General features: G+C 38.6%; 1 protein-coding gene and 1 non-coding gene across 2 annotated transcripts in view; both read left to right on the top strand.

Annotated features, from left to right (window-relative positions):
• Dach2 (dachshund family transcription factor 2) overlaps positions 1-20079 on the top strand; it is a 691399-nt gene that overhangs the window by 192828 nt on the left and 478492 nt on the right. The window lies entirely within an intron of this gene.
• LOC132650314 (U6 spliceosomal RNA) lies at positions 497-600 on the top strand. Its single transcript, XR_009588681.1, has one exon. It is a non-coding gene; the product is annotated as a U6 spliceosomal RNA (small nuclear RNA).

Raw genomic sequence — 20079 nt, 5'->3', positions numbered from 1 at the left:
AGTCCTCAGTTGAGGGACATCTGGGTTGTTTTCAGATTCTGGCTATTATGAATAAATCTGCTAAGAACATGGTTGAGCAAATGTCTTTGTTGCATACTTGAGCATATTTTAGATATATGCGTAGGAGTGGTATAGCTGGCTCTTGAGGTAGCACTATTCCTAATTTTCTGAAGAAGCGCCAGATTGATTTCCAAAGTGGTAGTACAAGTTCCCACCAGTAAAGGATTTCCCTTTCTCCCCATCCTCTCCAGCATGCATTGTCACCTGAGTTTTTGATCTTAGCCATTCTGATTAGTGTAAAGTGGAAACTCAATTTTTGTTAACTTTGATAATTTTGAACAGTTCTGGTAACTCCTGCTTCTTCCACATCAGGGTTTCTCTCATGCTCTTTTCTCTTTTTTTGTGGGGGAAGGTCAGGATTTCCTGTGTGATTGCCCTGGCTGTCCTGTAACTTGCTCTGTAGATCTGGTTGGCCTTAAACTCATAGAAATCCGTTGCGTTCCCTTTGGCAGCACATATACTAAAATTGGAACGATACAGAGATTAGCATGGCCCTTGTGCAAGGATGACACGCAAATTTGTGAAGCATTCCATATTTTTATGTAACTAATAATAAAAAATATAAAATTAAATAAAAAAAAGAAATCTGTCTGCCTTTGTCTTTCAAGTGCTGGGATTAATGACATGTACTATCACAACCAGCCTATTTTTCTCATATCTTTTGGGATTTTGTGCTTTAACAGAGGGAGTACTTAGAGGTAAAAATGCATTTTTCATTGCATTGTCTTACCATCCCTGAAGTTGACCTTGATCTCCTGGCTCAATGTTTGCCAGGTTTTCTCACTGCAAATTTCTTTCTTTCTTAAAGTAGATGTTCCATGTTTAGAATCACCTGTTGCTACAAAGTATGGTTGGCAAATTTTCATCTTCTCAATCCTGATCAAGTACAGAAGTTGGCTACGAAAGACATAAAACCACTGTGTCAGTTCCTTTTACTTCATCATATCTAGTATCAAGATAAACTTTTTAAAATTATTTTTTATTTCACTTTATTTACTTCACATCCCAAGGATGCCCCTCCCTCCTCTTCTCTTAGTCCCCTCGCTTCCTTTCTTTCCCCTTCCTCTCTCCTCTTCTACCCACTAAAGCAGAACACCCTTTCCCCTGTATCAACCCTCCCCAACAACTGAGATCACACTAGGCTTGAACATATCCTCATCCCTTGAGGCCAGGCAAGCCCTGCCAGGAGGAAGTTATCCAAAAGTGGACAATAGAGTCTATATTAAAAATAACCCCATCTCCAATTGTTAGGCAACCCACATGAAGACGAAGCAGCCAATCAACCACATATGTTAGGGGACCTAGTTCCAGACCATGCATGCTCCTTAGGTGATGTCTCAGTCTCTGAAAGACTCCACAGGTCTGGGTTAGTTGTCTCTTTTGGACTTCTTGTGGTAGTCCTGTTCCCTCCAGGTACTTCCATCTTTTCCCTCAATACATCCACTGGAACCCTGGAGCTCGGCCCCACGCTTGGTTGCAAGTCCCAGCATTAATGCCAAACTGCTGCTGTCTGGAGCCTCCCATAGGACAATCAAGTTAGGTTCCTGTCTGCAAGTATAGCAGAACATCATTGATAGTGTCAGTGGCTGGCTCTGTACCTTGGGGTGGGTCCCAGGTTGGACCAATTATTGGTTAGACTTTCAATCAATCTGTTTCCTTTTTTCTCCCTGCACTTCTTGTAGGCAGGGTTATTTTGTCTGTGGGTTGTTGTTCCCCTCCTTCCACTACTTCTAAATGGCTAGGAGATGGTCACTTCAGTCTTCATGCCCCCGCCGTTAAGAGTCTCAGCAAGAGTTGCATCCATGTCCTCCCAGGACCTATCCTGTCATAGGCCTCCAACTTGAAAAAGATGCCCCCTTAAGTTTCTCTTCTTTTTTTGAAAAAATTCTTTATTAATTACACTTTATTCACTTTGTATCCCCCACCCTGTAGTTCTCTCCCTCCTCCTCTTCCAGTCCCTCCCTTCCTCCTCCATTTTGCATACATGCCCCTCCCCAAGTCCACTGATAGGGGAGGTATTCTTTTCCTTCCTTCTGATCCTTCTCTATTAGATCTCATCAGAAGTGGATGCATTGTCTTCCTCTGTGGCTTGGAAAGGCTGCTCTGCAGTCAGAGAGAGGTGATTAAAGAGCAGGCCAATCAGTTCATGTCAGAGATAGTCCCTGTTCCCGTTACTATGGAACCCACTTGGACCCTGAAGTGCTTTGGGCAACACCTGTGCAGGAATACTAGGTTAAATCCATGCATGGTCCTTGGTTGGAGAATCAGTTTCAGGAAAGACCCCTGTGCTCAGATTTTTTGTTCTGTTGTTATCCTTGTGGAGTTCCTGTCCTCTCCAGATCCTACTATTTCCCACTTCTTTCATAAGATTCCCTGCATCTTCCCAAAGGTTGCCCATAAGTATGAACATCTGCTTTGATAGTCTGCAGGGCAGAGCCTTTCAGAGTCCCTCTGTCTGAGGCTCCTGACTTATTTATTCCCTGTTTTCTCCTTCTGATGTCCATCCTCTTGGCCTTTCTGGATAGGGATTGAGCATTTTAGCAAGAGTCCTCCCTCTTGATTAGTTTCTTTAAGGGTACAGATTTTAGTAGGTTTATCCTATATTATATGTCTATATGAGTGAGTATATACCATGTGTGTTTTTCTGATTCTGGGATAGCTCACTCAGGATGATCTTCTCCAGTTCCAACCATTTATACCTGCAAATTTCATGATATCCTTCTTTTTTTATTGCAGTGTAATATTCCATTGTGTAGATGTACCACAATTTCTGTATCCATTCCTCAGTTGAGGGGCATCTGGTTTGTTTCAAGCTTCTGGCAATTACAAATAAAGCTGCTACAAACATGGTTGAGCAAATGTCCTGTATATTGCCTTTACTATGTTCAGGTATGTTCCTTGTATCCCTGATCTCTCCAAGACTTTAAACATGAATGGATGTTGTGTTTTGTCAAATGCTTTTGCAGCAGCTAAGGAGATAATCTTGTGTTTTTTCTCCTTCAGTTTTTTTATATGGTGAATCACATTGATGGATTTCCATATATTGAACCACCCCAGCATGCCTGGAATGAAGCCTACTTGCTTGTAGTTGATGATATCTTTGATGTGTTCTTGGATTTGGTTTGCAAGTATTTCCTTGAGTATTTTTGCATTGATTTTCATAGGGAGATTGGCCTGAAATTCCCTTTTTTTGTTGGGTCTTTGTGAGGTTTAGGTGCCAAGGTAAATGTGGCTTCCTAGAATGAGTGTGGTAGTGTTCCTTCTGTTTCTATTTTGTGTAATAGTTTGAAGAGTATTGGTGTTAGCTCTTCTTTGAAGGTCTGGTAAAATTTTGCGCTGAAACCATCTGGGTTTTGCATGGGAGACTTTTGATGATAGCTTCTATTTCCTTAGGGATATAGGACTATTTAATTGATTTACCTGGTCTTGATTCAGCTTTAGCATGTGGAATCGCTCAAGAAAATTGTACATTTCATTTAGATTCTCAAATTTTGTGGCATATAGACTTTTGAAATAAGACCTATTTATTGTTTGGATTTCTTTAGTGTCTGTGTTTGTGTCCCTCTTTTCATTTCTGATTTGTTGACTTGGATAGTGTCTCTCTGCCTTTTAGTTAGTTTGGCTAAGGGTTTTTCTATCTTGTTGATTTTCTCAAAGAACCAGCTCTTGGATTCATTGATTCTTTGAATTGTTTCATTTGTTTCTAATTGATTGATTTCAGCCCTGAGTTTGATTATTTCCAGCCATTTACTCCTCTTTGGTATGTTTGCTTCTTTTTTTTTTTTTTTTTTTTCTAGGGATTTCAGGTCAGCTATTAAGTTGCTTGAATGAGATGTTTCGAATTTCTTCTTGAAGGCATTTAGTGCTGTGAACTGCTATGAACTTTCTTCTTAGCATTTATTTCATTGTGTTCCATGAGTTTGGGTATGTTGTGCCTTCATTTTAATTGAATTCTAGGAAAACTTTAATTTCTTTCTTTATTTCTCCTCTGACACAGCTGTCATTCAGTAGCAAGCTGTTCAGTTTCCTTGTGTGTGTAGGCCTTTTGTTATTTCTGTCATTGAGGTCCAGCTTTAGTCCATGGTGATCACATAGGATTCAGAGGATTATTGCAATCTTCTTGTATCTGTTGAGGCTTGCTTTGTTACCAACTATATGGTCTATTTTGGAGTAAGTTCTATGAGGTGCTGAGAAGAAGGTAAATTCTTTTGTGTTTGGGTGAAAGGTTCTGTAGATGTCCATGAGGTCCATTTGATTAATGACCTCTGTCAGAGTTATTGTTCCTTTGTTTAATTTCTGTTTTGTTGACCTGTCCTTTGTTGAGAGTGGGGTGTTGAAGTCTCCCACTATTAATGTGTGGGAATCTATGTGTGGTTTAAGTTTTATTAACTTACAAGTTGTTTCTTTTACAAATGTGGGTGCCCTTGCATTTGGGGGATAAATGTTCAGGATTATGATATCTTCCTGGTGGACTTTTCCCTTGATGATTATGAAGTGTCCTTGTCTATCTCTTTTGATTAATTTTGGTTGAAAATCTATTTTATTAGATATTAGAATGGCTACTCCCAGCTTGCTTCTCGGGTCCATTTGCTTGGAAAACAGTCTTCCATCCCTTTACTCTTAGGTAATGTCTATCTTTGTGATTTAGGTGTGTTTCTTGTATGCAACAGATAGTTGGGTCTTGTTTATGCATCCATTTTGTTAGTCTGTGTCTTTTTATTGGAGAATTGAGTCCATTGATGTTAATGGAGATTAATGACCAGTGGCTATTAGATCCGTTGACATTGATGTTGGCCATGGTAGTGTGTTTGTGTGTTTGGCTACTTTTTGTTTTGCTATAGTGAGGTTATTTATCCTGTGTTTCCTTGAAAGTAGTTAGTTTTCTTGGGTTGTATTTATTCCTTCTAATATCTTCTATAATGCTGGATTTGTGTGTAGGTATTGTTGAAATTTGTTTTTGTTATTGAATATTTTGTTTTCTCCGTCTATGAGGACTTAGAGTTTTGCTGGGTATAGTAGCTTAGGCTGACATCTGTGTTCTCTTAGGATCTGCATGATATTCATCCAGGGCCTTCTGGCTTTCATAGTTTCTGTTGAGAAGTCAGGTGTGATTTAATGGGTTTGCCATTATATGTTACTTGGCCTTTTTCCCTTGAAGCTTTTAGTATTTTTTCTTTGTTCTGTATACTTACTGTTTTGATTATTATGTGGCGGGAGGATTTTCTTTTCTGGTCAAATTTGTTGGGTGTTCTGTAGGCCTCTTGTATTCTTATAAGTCTGTCCTTTAAGTTGGGGAAATTTTCTTCTATGATTTTGTTGAAAATATTTTCTGTGCCTTGGAGGAGGGAATCTTCTTTTTCCTCTATTATTAATATTCTTAGGTTATGTCTTTTTATGTTATCTTGGATTTCTTGGATGGTTTGTGTCAGGAACTTTTTAGATTCATTATTTTCTTGACAGATACATCGATTTCTTCCATTGTATCTTCCACACCTGAGATTCTTTCATCTCTTGTATTCTGTTGTTGATGCTTACCTCTGTAGTCCCTGTTTTCTTTCCTAGGTTCTCCCTCTCCATGATTTCTCTGTTTGTGTTTTCTTTAATTTTTCCAATTCTATCTTCAGATCTTGGACTGTGTTGTTGATTTCCTTCACCTGTCTGACTGTATTTTTCTTCAATTCCTTCAGCTGTTTGTTTGAACATTCCTCTCTTTCTTTTATTTCCTTCTGTGATTTAATCATTTCCTCTCTGAAAGCCACAAACTGTCTGGCTGCATCTTCCTGTATTTCTTTACAGATTGTCATAATCTGTTTTACTATAGCTTCCCCTAAATCTTTTCGCATTTCATTTGCTTTCTCCATTAACCTCTTCATAAGCATAGATGTAAGGTCATCTTCTTAAATTTCACTTATGTTAAGGTGTGCAGGGCTACTTGCCCCTGGATAACTGGGTTCTGGGGATGCCATATTGCTTTGCCTTTTGTTGGTTGTGCTTTTTCGCTGGCCTCTACACATCTCGTTGTATCAGGTGTTGTCTGTTAATTCCTGGTGCCTGCTGGGTCCTGGGGTGGGGAGAATCCACTTGGCGGGATTCTGAAGGAGATCTCCTCAGCTTTTTGGGTATGGTCAACTGAATGGTGGTGCTTCTCAGGAACTGCCACAGTTCCCTTCAGGCATATGGAACTATGTGGTAACTGTCGTGTTCAGGAAGGCTCTCCTTTCATCAGGAGAGGTCCTGGTGATGGCTGCCCTGCTGCTGGGTTTCTTGCTCTGAATTTAGTGAGCTGCAGCTGTTGTTCTTAATGTGTAATTGTTGGATGCAACACTTAAAGAACCGGAGAGTCCCACAGTTTTGTCCGTTTAGCTAGGGATAACTGGTCAAACCTTGGAGCAGTATCTGAGGGCTGCTCTAATGGTGTACTGGCTTTTGTAGGTCTGAGATACAGCTGTGTGGCCCAGTGCCCTAGCTGTACTCAAAAATGACAGGTGAGCACAGCGCTCATGTCTGCAGTAGAACACTAGAGCCTAGAGCCTGCGTGAATCCAGAAAGTCTTCTGGTGCTGGGTGTCCTGACTGTTGGACCTGATGATCCCCCCACTGTGGAATTTCCTCCTGACAGGGACACAGAGACTATGCTTTGGGGACCACAGTTCTGTCTGAGATGGCAAGTAGAGCCTGCAGGCACAGATGCATGTGGCTCTGCATTGCTTGCAATTGGGTGCTGGGTGTCTGCTGAAACTGGGTAATTTTTCCAGAATCGTTTTCAGGGTGATGGTATCAGCTGAGTGCTCTGAGATCAGACCTACTGTTCCCATCCCTGTGGGTTTTCACCTGACAGAGAAACTCAGTCTTTAGTGCCCTGGGACCCACAGTTCTATCTAAGGCAGCAAGTCAGGCATGCAGGCAGGACTCTGTGCTGGCACCTGGGTCCCAGGCTCTGAGCTGGCTGCTGGGCACCCTCAGAATTCCAGGTCTTTTCCAGGGATTGTATGGGTGACCTAAAGTCGGTCCCAATCATTTTCTGCACAGTGGAGTTATCTCTTGACTGGAAATCTCAGTCTCTGATGTTGTGGGACCCACAGTTTAGTCTGGGACAGGGGTCAGAGCACGCTGGCATGTGGCTCTGGGCTGGTGACCAAGCACCTGGTGGAACAGGAACCTCTTCTGAAGTTTAGCTGGGTGAGTTGAAGCTGATTGAATCCCCCACTGTGGGGTATCCTCTCACCTGGGAAACAAAATTGCTTGTGTTTTAGAGCCGAGAGTTCTGACTGCTGGTTACTGTGCTGATCCTCCTGTGCTCCTGGTCAGAAAGTGTGTCACCTGAGCGCTGCCATCTTGGATCTCCCCCCACAAAATGAACTTTTAAAGCCACACACAGTATCATTCATAGATTTAAAATACATGACAACACATATCTTGTTGGCAACTTGCTCACTTAAACTTATCCCAATAAACTGCATGATTATCTATTCATGAGCCATCATAGATTTGTTGTTTTTTGCTTTTTGGAGAGGATAATGAAGGTTAAATAAAATTGGAGAATAGAGAATTTGTATAAAAATATATACATGTTTCTACTGAAACTTTTCTGTAAGTCCATATATTTGCTTTACAAATTTTAGAAAATATTTATTTATTTATATGATTGCTCTGTCTTCATGTACACCTGAAACTTTGTAGAGGACTTCAGATAACATTAGAAATAGTTGTGAGGTACCATGTGGTTGCTTGGAATTGAACTCAGGACCTCTGGAAGGGCTAATGGTGTTCTTAATCTCTGATCTATCTCCTCAGCTGTCTTGTTTTACCAATTTTTAGGAGACAATTTTATTATAGGCTTTTAAATAAATTAAAAAATGCGGGAATCTAATATTCAAAGGACATCTTAAATTAATTAATTGATTAATTAATTTTTAATTATTATTATTTATTACAATGTATTCACTTTGTATCTGGGCTGTGGCCCCCTCCATTTTCTCCCAGTCCCACCCTTCCTCCATCTTCTCCTCCTGTGCCCCTCCTACAGTCCACTAATAGGGGAGGACCTCTTCCCTTTCTATGTGACCCTAACCTATCAGGTCTCATCAGGACTGGCTGCATTGTCTTCCTCTGTGGCATGGCAAAGCTGCAGCTCCCAGGAGGAGGTGATCCCAGAGTCTGCCATTGAGTTATTGCCTGAGACAGCCCCTGATTCCTTACTAAGGAACCCACTTGGATACTGAGTCTGTGGGCTACATCTGAGAGGGGTTTTATTATTATAAATACTTTTTACACTTGCAATAGTCATGAATGTGTAGTTTGTACTCATGTTTTCAGTCCTTTACTATACCTTTAACTGTGCCTGGGACCACAGACAGGATACTTGATAACCACAAGTCTCTACTCCATAAAAGAGACCTAATATTAACACTTTGGGGGGTTCTTATGAAGAGGCAAACAAGCAAAAGAGAAAGTTTGTAAAAATCCTTTGAAAATGTTCAGTAATTGTTGCACAGACACCTAGAATCTGATAACCGTATCTTCGTTTTGCTAGTCAGTCCATTTCCATAATTTAGTATATTTTGGGGTTTTAATATTCAATAAATATCTATTGATATATTGAATACTTGTTTCAATTTCTACCTAAGTATCATACAGTACCTTATTATAATTTATAAAGTGTTTTTGTAATCATATATCCACTTGTCAAAAGGTAGGAGGAAGAATACCTCCTAATTGGCTGTATTTATATGCAAATAGTACACTGACTTCTTAATTCTAGTTTTTGATTGCTAAGCTTGTGCTCCTACTCAGTGGCTGACTGCCTTCTGATTAGTTTTCAATTACTTTAAGCTGATCAGATTTCCCTTTGAAATAAGGGCACTGGAACTTTTACCTCGATACTGCAGTGATGTAAAATTTCTGCTGCAGAATCCTGAGCTAGTGCTGCAGGAAGAGGAGCACCTGTGAGCAGAAGTTGTCAAAGGGCCCTCAGAGCCCTGGTGTGTTAAGGCTATAGCTGCTAGGCTGAGAAGTGGTTGGATGAGCTTTGTCACTCCTTTTTCTGCAACCATGGTAGATCCATTAAAGTATCTCTACTTTCTTTTGATGTATAATTTGCATTGATTAACAGTAGCTAAGAGAAGGATCCCTTTTGTGCTACTGAATACCAACTGGATCTGCAAGAAAAGTGGTGTGGCAGACCCTGTTAAACAAAGTATATTTTATATGTTTTATATATTTTTATTAATTACAGTTTATTTACTTTGAATCCCACCTGTAGCTCCCTCTCTCTTCCCCTCCCAATCCTACCTGTTCTTCCCCCTTCTTCTCCCATGCCCCTCCCACAGTCTACTAATAAGGGAGGTCTTCATCTTCTTCCATCTGATCCTAGCCTATCAGGTCTCATCAGGACTAGCTGCATTGTCTTCCTCTGTGGCCTGGTAAAGCCACACCCCCTTGCAAAGGGGGAGGTGATCAAAGTTTATGTCTCTGACATAAACTAATTGGCCTGCCCTGTTCCTGCTACTAGGGTCTCCACTTGGACACTGAGCTGCCATGGGCTACATCTGTACAGGTGTTCTAGGTCATCTCCATGAATGGTCCTTGGTTGGAGTATCAGTCTCAGAAGTTTCAGAGTCCACAGTCTCCCCTGTGTCCAGATTTTCGGGTTCTGTTGCTTTCCCTGTTGAGCTCCTATTTTTAAGTGTAGATTAGCATGAACTCACATCTCCCATTTTGTCTACATCTCTACTCAATAATAGATTAAGCAAGTATTCCCAGAAGGAAATGGCATTAGGTTGCAGCTATTCTTTACAGAAAATCACCTGGAGAATGTTTATTATATTTGAATTTGACATGATTCCAGCCCTCTTAGAAATGCTTGGTGAATATCTGAAGTCTATGAGGAACCCTTCCAGTTTTGAACATTGCAAAAAAACATTGAGCCAGTTCTAAGATTTGGAGTTTTGTGACAGTGAGCAAGATCAGTTTCAGGGACTTTTTCTTTTTTCTTTCTTTTTTAATTACATTTTTATTTTTATATTAACTACAGTTTATTCACTTGGGAACCATGCTGTAGCCCCCTCCCTCATTTTCTCCCAATCCCACCATACCTCCCTTATCTCCTCCCATTCCCCTCTCCAAATCCACTGATAGGGGAGGTCTTCCTCCCCTTCCATATGACCCTAGCTTATCAGCTTTCAGCAGGACTGGCTGAGTTGTCCTCTTCTGTGGCCTGACAAGGCTGCTACCCCCTCAGGGGGAAGTGATCAAAGAGCCAGCCACTGAGTTCATGTCAGAGACAGTCCCTATTCCCCTTACCAGGAAACCCATGGGCTACATCTGTGCAGGGCTGTTAGGTCATATCCATGCATGGTCCTTAGTTGGAGTATTAGTCTCAGAAAACACCCCTGGGCCCAGATCTTTTGGTTCTGTTGCTCTCCTTGTGGAGCTCCTGTCCCCTCCAGGTCTTACTATCTCCCCTTTCTTTCATGTGATTCCCTACACTCTGCCGAAGGTTTGGTTATAAGTGTCAGCATCTGCTTTGCTACACTGCTGCATAGAGTCTTTAGGAGGCCCTCTGTGGTAGGCTTCTCCTTCTTTCTCCTTCTTCCAATGTCCATCAGTTTGTCTTTCTGAGTGAGGAATGATCACCTTACCCAGTGTCCTCCTTCTGTCTTAGGTTCTTTAGGTGAACAGATTTTGGCATGTGTATCCTATATTATATGTCTAATATCCACTTATACGTGAGTATATACTGTATGTCTTTCTGCTTCTGGGATATAATCTGGAGTTTTCTCAGACACTAGGAATAGCCCTTCCTCAAGATCCTGCTATATCACGTAGGCACATATCCAAAATATGCTCAAGTACACAAGGACATTTGCTCAACCATGTTCATCAAAGCTTTATTCGTAATAGCCAGAATCTGAAATCAACCCTGATGCCCCTCTTTTGAAGAATGGATACAAAAATTGTGGTACTTTTACACAATGGAATACTACTCAGCAATTAAAAACAAGGAAATCATGAAATTTGCAAGCAAATTGTGGGATCTAGAAAAGATCAGGGTCTTTTCTTAAGATGTAAATAATGATGCATAAGTTTGTCTATGTGGTGATTCCCGAACTCTAAAAATCAGATAGAATGTTTGAGTTAAACAAAAGTGTGAAATAATGATGCCCAGATATTTCCAAAAGGAGTTGGTCAGAAATTTTCTAATAGTAGTTCAATCATTTTTATAGTGCTGCTCTTATTTACACTATGAAACAGTAAGGAATTCTCTTACCCTTTTCTTATGTTGTTCAAAATGAAGTATGAAATTTAATAATTGTGAAATATATGTAGTGGGTAGAGAAGGAAGGAAGGATTATTATTACTAGATTTTGTGTTCTATGACTGACGGCCTGGTAGCTTTATTATTTTATTCCTTGAAACAACTACTTTCTCTCAAATCCTGACTGCCCACTTAGAATTAACAATTTGTGATTTTACTGTATTACTTATTTCAGCTTTTGTTCAAATATGTAGAATTGTTATCCTATTGAAATAAATAGATGCTCTGATAAGACTTGCATGTGTTTTTGGGGAAATGAATCTAATTTTCTGTGTAGAATATACTCAATTTTTGAAAAAAATGAGCAATTACTGAGCTTTAAACAAACCTTTCAACTCTATTCTGTAAATTACATTTAAGACTCTTTCCTTGTGTAAATCTACTGAGTTTACCAAACATTTACCAATAAATTCCAGCATTGTAAAAAAATAGTGAGATTATGTTGAAAATGTAAAAAATAAAATTACCAAACTACAAATTTTGGAGAATATTTTAAGTGATAAATTAAGCATAAATAGCTTTGATATGCAAACTGAACATGTTAGCAAATGGCTTGCATTTGTAATTAGTATTTATAGCCACAGGAGAGTGCCCCTATTAAAAAGAGTGATAGGAAATTGATCAGTTTAGTTTGCCATAGCAACCAAAAATAGTTCCATTGCTTGTGTTGAGCTTAATCTATCACATTATGTATCTATACTTAGAAATATTTTATTAACTGCAAAAATGAACTATACAATAATGCAAAAGAGGTTAAGGCTACTGAAATTAAAAACTAACAAAGTCCAGATTAACACTTGACCACTTGATAACAAGCTTAAGTGTTCTATGGTTGTCATGACATTTCTTTTACAAAGCAAATGATGTCTTCCAAAAATGTCTTAAAACTAAATAAAAATGCAAATGTCTTTATGCTAGTATATGGCTCTCATATTAATAATGAGACAATAATTAATGATTTATCAGATAATACTATGGCAACATTTTTTTATTATTGGCACTCCTTGGCTGCTTACTTTGTTTTTTAAACAGTTGCCTGTGAGTGCCTCTGAAAAATTTCCACCTTAATATCATAATATACAAGAATATCTAGTCAGATCTGAATCCATTAGATCTACTTTAAAACAGTATGAAGATATTGACAATCTCAGAATCAACAAAGTAAAAGCTGATAGTGTCTTATTAAGAAAACTACAGGAAGTAAACCTGTTCAGTAGCTGAAAATGGAGAGACTTGATTGTGTTACTTAACCTTTCAATCAATTCTTTACTGCCCTTCTAAATTTGGAGTATAAGCTGTTAGTCCTTTAAAGTTAAGGTCTTTGGTAATAACCTTTCATAATAGACAGGAAAAAAGGAGACTAGCTTTGAATTCAGATGAAGCTATTTTTTAAATTTTAATTTTTTTATTAATCTTGAATAAATGTAAAGCCCAATGATTTAGAGTGGCTTTAGTATTTCTGGTTGTTCAAGGAATAACATGTTTCATTTTTTTAGAGGTGTCTATGCATCAGTATTAATCTACAATACTCTACTTCAGATTGCTTATAATATAGGAAACTTTAAAATTTTCCATATTAATTTTAACAACAGTTCATGAAAAATGAGATCTTTGATAATTTTTTAAGAAGAATCCTGGAACATTTAACTACTTGTGTGACTGAAAAAAATATTAGCCAAGGTATTAAGGTACTTATGACAATGATTAATACAGATTTGTAGAATTAGAAACCATTGGAGATATCATAATACACCAAAGGTGTCAGATTTAAAGTTAAGAATAAAATAGAAATGTACATATAAAAATTAATCCAGGTTTATGGATGTTATTTTCATAAGATATGTACATTTTCAGAGCTTATTTACTTTATAAGTCAAGAGATTTACTGGATAAAATTCTGTAGTAAACATATCCTTCAGAAAATTACAGAAGCCAATAATACAAAATAGGATCTCTGGTCATTTTTTATTTATATATTTTTTGCAAAGGCAGTACAAGCCTCCTCACCTTTAGGAGACATGACTATGTGAAGTTTTAAATTTTTATTCACAATTGTAATTCAAGAATATGTAGTTTACCATGACCATAATGTCATACTTCAGTTAATTTGAAAATATAAGCTAATTCTGATTTTGATTCTTTTCCTTCATGGTAGAGAAATGACATTAAATTGTGATTTCCTAGGAAAATGCACTATTTTATTATTTATTTCCTTCAGTGGAAATTATAATATTCAGTTTATACATATGTACATATGTATATATCATTCTCCATGTTACTATAGTAGATACTGTTTCTAAAATCAGCCTTGTATTAATTTTTATCCTTTCAACAGTAGATTTGTTTTTTTTATTTTATTATTATTATTTTTTTATCAGTTACATTTTATTAACTCTGTATCCTAGCCATGTCCCGATCCCTCATTCCCTCCCAGTCCCTCCCTCCCTCCCTCATCTCCACCATGCCCCTTTCCAAGTCCACTGATAGGGGGGACCTCCTCCCCATTCATCTGATCCTGTTTTATCAGGTATCTTCAGGACTGGCTGCAAAGCCCTCCTCTGTGGCCTAACAAGACTGCTCCTCCCTTCGGGGGTGGGGAGACCAAAGAGCCAGTCATTGAGTTCCTGTTAGAAATAGTCATTGTTCCCCTCACTTTGGGAAACCAATTGGTTACTGAGCTACCACAGGCTACATCTGAGCAGAGGTTCTAGGTTATATCCATACATGGTCCTTGGTTGAATGTCAGTCTCAGAAAAGACCCTGTGCCCAGATATATTTGGTCCTTGTGGAGCTCCTATCCTTTCCCCATCAGACTAACTCCCCTTCTTTCTTATGATTCCCTGTACTCTGCCAAAGGTTTGGTCATGAGTCTTTGCTTGGAAAACACTGCTAGTTAGAGTCTTTCAGATGCGCTCAGTAGACTCTTGTCATACGTTCAATGCACATCCCATCTGTCTTTCTAAACGAGGATTGATCATCTTACCCCATGTCCGCTCAATTGATTATCTTTTTTAGGTGTATAGATTTCATTATGCTTATCATATCTTATAGGTCTATATAAGTGAGTATATCCCATGTTTGTCTGTCTCCTTCTGGGATATTTCACTCAGAATGATCTTTTCTAGATCCCACCATTTGCCTGCAAATTTCATGATTTCCTCCTTTTTGATTGCTGAGTAGTATTCCATTGTGTAGAAATACCACAATTTCTGTACCCATTCCTCCGTTGATGGACATCTGGGTTGTTTCCAGGTTCTGGCTATTACAAATAGAGCTGCTATAAACATGGTTGAGCAAGTATCCCTTTTGTGTACTTGAACAAACTTTGGGTATATACCTAGCAGTGGTATAGCTGGGTCTGGAGGAAGCACTATTCCTATTTGTCTTAGAAAGCGCCAGATAGCTTTCCAGAATGGTTGTACCAGTTTATATTCCCACCAGCAGTGGAGGAGGGTTCCCCTTTCTCCACAACCTCTCCAGCATGTGTTATCGCTTGAGTTTTTGATCTTGGCCATTCTGATGGGTGTAAGGTGATATCTCAGGGTCGTTTTGATTTGCATTTCCCTGATGGTTAATGAGGATGAGCATTTCTTTAAGTGTTTTTCTGCCATTCGATATTCCTCTGTCGAGAATTCTCTGTTTAGCTCTGTTCCCCATTTTTTAATTGGATTATTTGGTTTGCTGCTTTTCAGCTTCTTTAGTTCTTTGTATATACTGGATATTAGTCCTCTGTCAGATAAAGGGTTAGTGAAGATTCTTTCCCAATCTGTAGGCAGTCGTTTTGTTTTGATGACGGTATCCTTTGCTTTACAGAAACTTTTCAATTTCATGAGGTCCCATTTATTGATTGTTGCTCTTAGAGCCTGTGCTGTTGGTGTTCTGTTCAGGAAGTTGTCTCCTGTGCCAATGAGTTCTAGGCTGTTCCCACTTTTTTTTCCAATTGATTTAGGGTATCTGGTTTTATGTTGAGGTCCTTGATCCACTTTGACTTTAGTTTTGTACAGAGTGATAAATATGGATCTATTTTCATTTTTCTGCATGTAGACATCCAGTTGGTCCAGCACTATTTGTTGAAGATGCTGTCTTTTTTCCATTGAATGGATTTGGCTTCTTTGTCAAATATCGAGTATTCATAGGTGTGTGGATTTTTTTCTGGGTCTTCTATGCGATTCCATTGATCCTCCTTTCTGTTTCTATGCCAACACCATGCAGTTTTTATTACTGTTGCCCTGTAGTACAGCTTGAGATCAGGGATGGAGATACCTCCAGATGATCTGTTGTTGTACAGGATCGTTTTGGAGATTCTGGGTTTTTTGTTTCTCCATATGAAGCTGAGAATCTTTTTTTCAAGGTCTGTAAAGAATTGAGTTGGTATTTTGATGGGAATTGCATTGAATCTGTAGATTGCTTTTGGCAGGATGGCCATTTTCACAGTGTTAATCCTACCAATCCATGAGCACGGGAGATCTTTCCATCTTCTGATATCTTCTTCGATTTCTTTCTTCAGAGACTTGAAGTTTTTCTCAAACAGGTCTTTCACTTGCTTGGTTAGAGTCACACCAAGGTACTTTATGTTATTAGTGGCTATTGTGAAGGGTGTTGTTTCCCTAATTTCTTTCTCAGCCTTTTTGTCTTTGGTATATAGGAGGACTTCTGATTTTTTTGAGTTGATTTTGTATCCTGCCACTTTGCTGAAGGTGTTTATCAGCTGAAGGAGTTCTCTGGTTGAATTTTTGGGGTCGCTCATGTATACTATCATATCATCTGCAAATTGTGACACTTTGATCTCTTCCTTTCCGATTTGTATCCCCTTGATCTCCTTTAGTTGTCTTATTGCTCTGGCTAGGACTTCAAGTACTATGTTGAAGAGATATGAGGAGAATGGACAGCATTGTCTTGTCCCTGATTTCAGTGGGATTGATTTAAGTTTCTCTCCATTGAGTTTGATGTTAGCTATAGGCTTGCTGTATATTGCCTTTACTATGTTTAGGTATGTGCCTTGTATCCCTGATCTCTACAAGACTTTAAACATAAATGGGTGTTGGACTTTGTCAAATGCTTTTTCAGCATCTAAGGAGATGATCATGTGGTTTTTCTCCTTCAGTTTGTTTATGTAGTGGATTACATTGATGGATTTCCGTATGTTGAACCACCCTTGCATGCCTGGGATGAAGCCTACTTGGTCATGGTGGATGATATCTTTGATATGTTCTTGGATTCGGTTTGCAAGTATTTTATTGAGTATTTTTGCGTCAATGTTCATAAGAGAGATAGGCCTGAAGTTCTCTTTTTTTGTTGGGTCTTTGTGTGGTTTAGGTATTAAGGTGACTGTGGCTTCATAGAATGAGTTTGGTAGTGTTCCTTCTGTTTCTATTTTATGGAATAGCTTGAGGAGAATTGGAGTTAGCACTTCTTTGGAGGTCTTGTAGAATTCTGCGCTGAAGCCATCTGGTCCAGGGCTTTTTTTGGAGGGGAGACTGTTAATGACTGCTTCGATTTCCTTGGGAGATATAGGGCTATTCAGTCTTTCTACCTGATCTTGACTTAGTTTTGGTAGACGGAATCTTTCAAGAAAATTATCCATTTCATTTAGATTCTCAAATTTTGTGGCATATAGGCTTTTGTAGTATGACCTAATAATTGTTTGGATTTCCTCAGTGTCTGTGGTTATGTCCCCATTTTCATTTCTGATTTTGCTGATCTGGATAGTTTCTCTCTGCTTTTTAGTAGTTTGGTTAAGGGTTTGTCTATCTTGTTGATTTTCTCAAAGAACCAGCTTTTTGTTTCATTGATTCTTTGGATAGTTTTATTAGTTTCTAGTTGATTGATTTCAGCCCTTAGTTTGATTATTTCCAGCCGTCTGTTCCTCTTGGGTGTATCTGCTTCTTTTTTTTTTCTAGGGTTTTCAGTTGGGCCATTAAGTTGTTTGTATGTGATGTTACGAATTTCTTCTTGCAGGCCCTTAGTGCTATAAATTTTCCCCTGAGCACTGCTTTCAATGTGTCTCATAAACTTGGGTATGTTGTGCCTTCCTTTTCATTGAATTCTAGGAAGTCTTTAATTTCTTTCTTTATTTCTTCCTTAACCCAGCTGTCATTGAGTAGTAAGTTGTTCAGTTTCCATGTGCGTGTAGGCTTTTTGTTGTTTCTGTTGTTGTTGATGTCTAGCTTTAGTCCATGGTGGTCAGATAGTATACAAGGGATTATTTCAATCCTTTTGTATCTGTTGAGGCTTGCTTTGTGACCCACTATATGGTCTATTTTGGAGAAGGTTCCATGGGGTGCTGAAAAGAAGGTGTACTCTTTTGAGTTTGGGTGAAACGATCTGCAGACGTCTATTAGGTCCATTTGATTTAGGGATTCTGTGAGTGCTTTTATTTCCCTACTTGGTGTCTGTCTATTTGGGTGAGAGTGGAGTGTTGAAGTCTCCCACTATTAAGGTATTAGGATCAATGTATGATTTAAGCTTTAATAATGTTTCATTTACGAATGTCGGTGCTCTTGTATTTGGGGCATAGATATTCAAGATTGTGATGTCCTCTTCAACAGTAGATTTGTATTAGAAAAGTTGTTTAATTGAGGGGTACAAAGATTGTACATTAGAGTAAATAATGTTCAAATTTTAATTTCATTATGCTGACAGCAGTTCTTGGCCCAATGTTTTTCATGGTAATACAGAAATTTTATAAGATACAGAAATAAGTATTTTTGTTTCCCATGAGTTTATGATTAATTGGCAGAGTTACCCACTATAAAAATGAATCAACTCAAAATAAATTAAGTCCCATATTTTATTATTGAGAATATAAGCATGTAATGCTGTTTCTTGTAAGGGGATAATTATTAAAATTTAGTTTTTAGAGGTAAGGAGGTAAGAGTAAGGAGGTAAAACTTTGGAATCATGAACTTAAGTCAACTAGTAAACTTATAACTGATAGAAAAAATGCTTTTCTAGGCTTTCATGTGAATAGAGAGTTGTAAATATTTATGACAGCTGATTAAGGAACTGTCTAGTATACACTGAAGTGATAATTATGTGGAGCATTAAAGACATTTAGAATTACATAATAAGTTCATTTGCTTCCCTGCCTCTGTTCTTGACTAACCTTGAGTATTAATCACCTTTCAGATTGCTATACATGGTTAACCTTCATGTTCTTAGAATAAAGTTCAATTTTTTGTTTGTTTGATTTTCTTTGTTTTTTTTTTTTTTGTTTGTTTGTTTTTTTTTCAAGACAGGGTTATCTGTGTTGCCTTGGCTGTCCTGGAGCTCAGCTCTGTAGACTAGGATGGCCTCAAACTCAAAGAGATCCCTCTGCCTCAGTCTACCCATTGCTGGGATTAAGGGCATGCACCTCCACTACCAGGAAGTTCAAATATTTCAACAAAGTTTTCAGATCCTATTTAGGTGGTTCTTATTTGGGAATGATTTTGTTTTCAGTGTCTAGGGTTGGAGATGTCACTCACATCTAGTAAGTGGCAGCCAAGATTGATACAGAACATACAATATTCTATGAATACTGCATCCTCCACTGTAAACAATGAATTAACAACATAAGGTGCAGCAGTAATAATACTGAGAAATGTAATGTAATATTCTGTACCATTCAAGTCATCCATGTTGTCATAGGCACCCCAAGACACCTCCATCTTACTGTCAATTCTGTTATTTTGTATTTGTAAAATTTCATTTTCCATCTTCTGGTCAGGATTTAATAAGTGTATTCTCTATTTGGGACATACTTCTGTTCTCAGGATCCCCAGTCATGTACTCTTCAACACACACCAAGTAATGATCATTTCCATTTCTTTAAAAGGTTGTTTGAGAACCAGTAAGCCTTTCCTAAAGAAATGCATAGGTTGGTGGAGTATGAAAGTATCTTTTATTTGACAGATGTATTTGTCATATTTTTTCAATCATTCTCTGTGAAACTCTCCCAGTAAAATTGTCTCTGAATTCCATGAACTGCACTGCCATGATCTCAACTCCACAGCACTGCCTCTCAGTTCACTGGCTCAACAGAAATGACTGAATTCAGAGATCTGCAAACCTCTTTCTTCTAAGTTCTGGGATTAAAGGGGTGTACCACCATGACTGGATCAAGCATTTCTTTACCAGAAACTTGTGCTAAGCTAGGGTGGCCTTGAACTCAGAGATCTACTTGTCTCTTCTCCTAGAATTAAAGGTGTGCCTGTATTATGTTTATATACATGGATATGCATATCTATATATGCATATACACCCCTAGAAGGTCTTTGGATGTGATCTCTTGCTGAAAGAGCCATGTTAAGAATTACAGTTCCTCTATAGAGGAGGGATCACATCCTATGATAAACCAAAAAAAATTATTTATTTATTACAATTTATTAATTTGGTATCTCGACTGTGCCCCCAGTCATCTCCTTCAAGTCCCACCTACCCTCCCTCATCTCCACCTATGCCCCTCTCTGAGTTCACTGAGAGTGGAGGACCTCCTCCCTTTCTATCTGACCCTAGCCTATAAGGTGTCATCAAGGTGAGCAGTATCATTTTCCTTTGTGGCCTGGCAAGGCTGCACCACACAGGGAGAGGTGATCAAAGAGCCAGCCACTGAGTTCATGTCAGAGACAGCCCCTGTACTCCTTACTAGGGAACAACCATAGCGACTGAGCTTCCCATGGACTATATCTGAGCACAGGGTCTAGGTCATCTCAGAGCACGGTC

The sequence above is a fragment of the Meriones unguiculatus genome, chromosome X (genome assembly GCF_030254825.1).
Source record: "Meriones unguiculatus strain TT.TT164.6M chromosome X, Bangor_MerUng_6.1, whole genome shotgun sequence".
Taxonomy (NCBI): domain Eukaryota; kingdom Metazoa; phylum Chordata; class Mammalia; order Rodentia; family Muridae; genus Meriones; species Meriones unguiculatus.
Note: the sequence above shows the minus strand (reverse complement) of the source record. Positions and strands in the feature narration are given on the sequence as shown.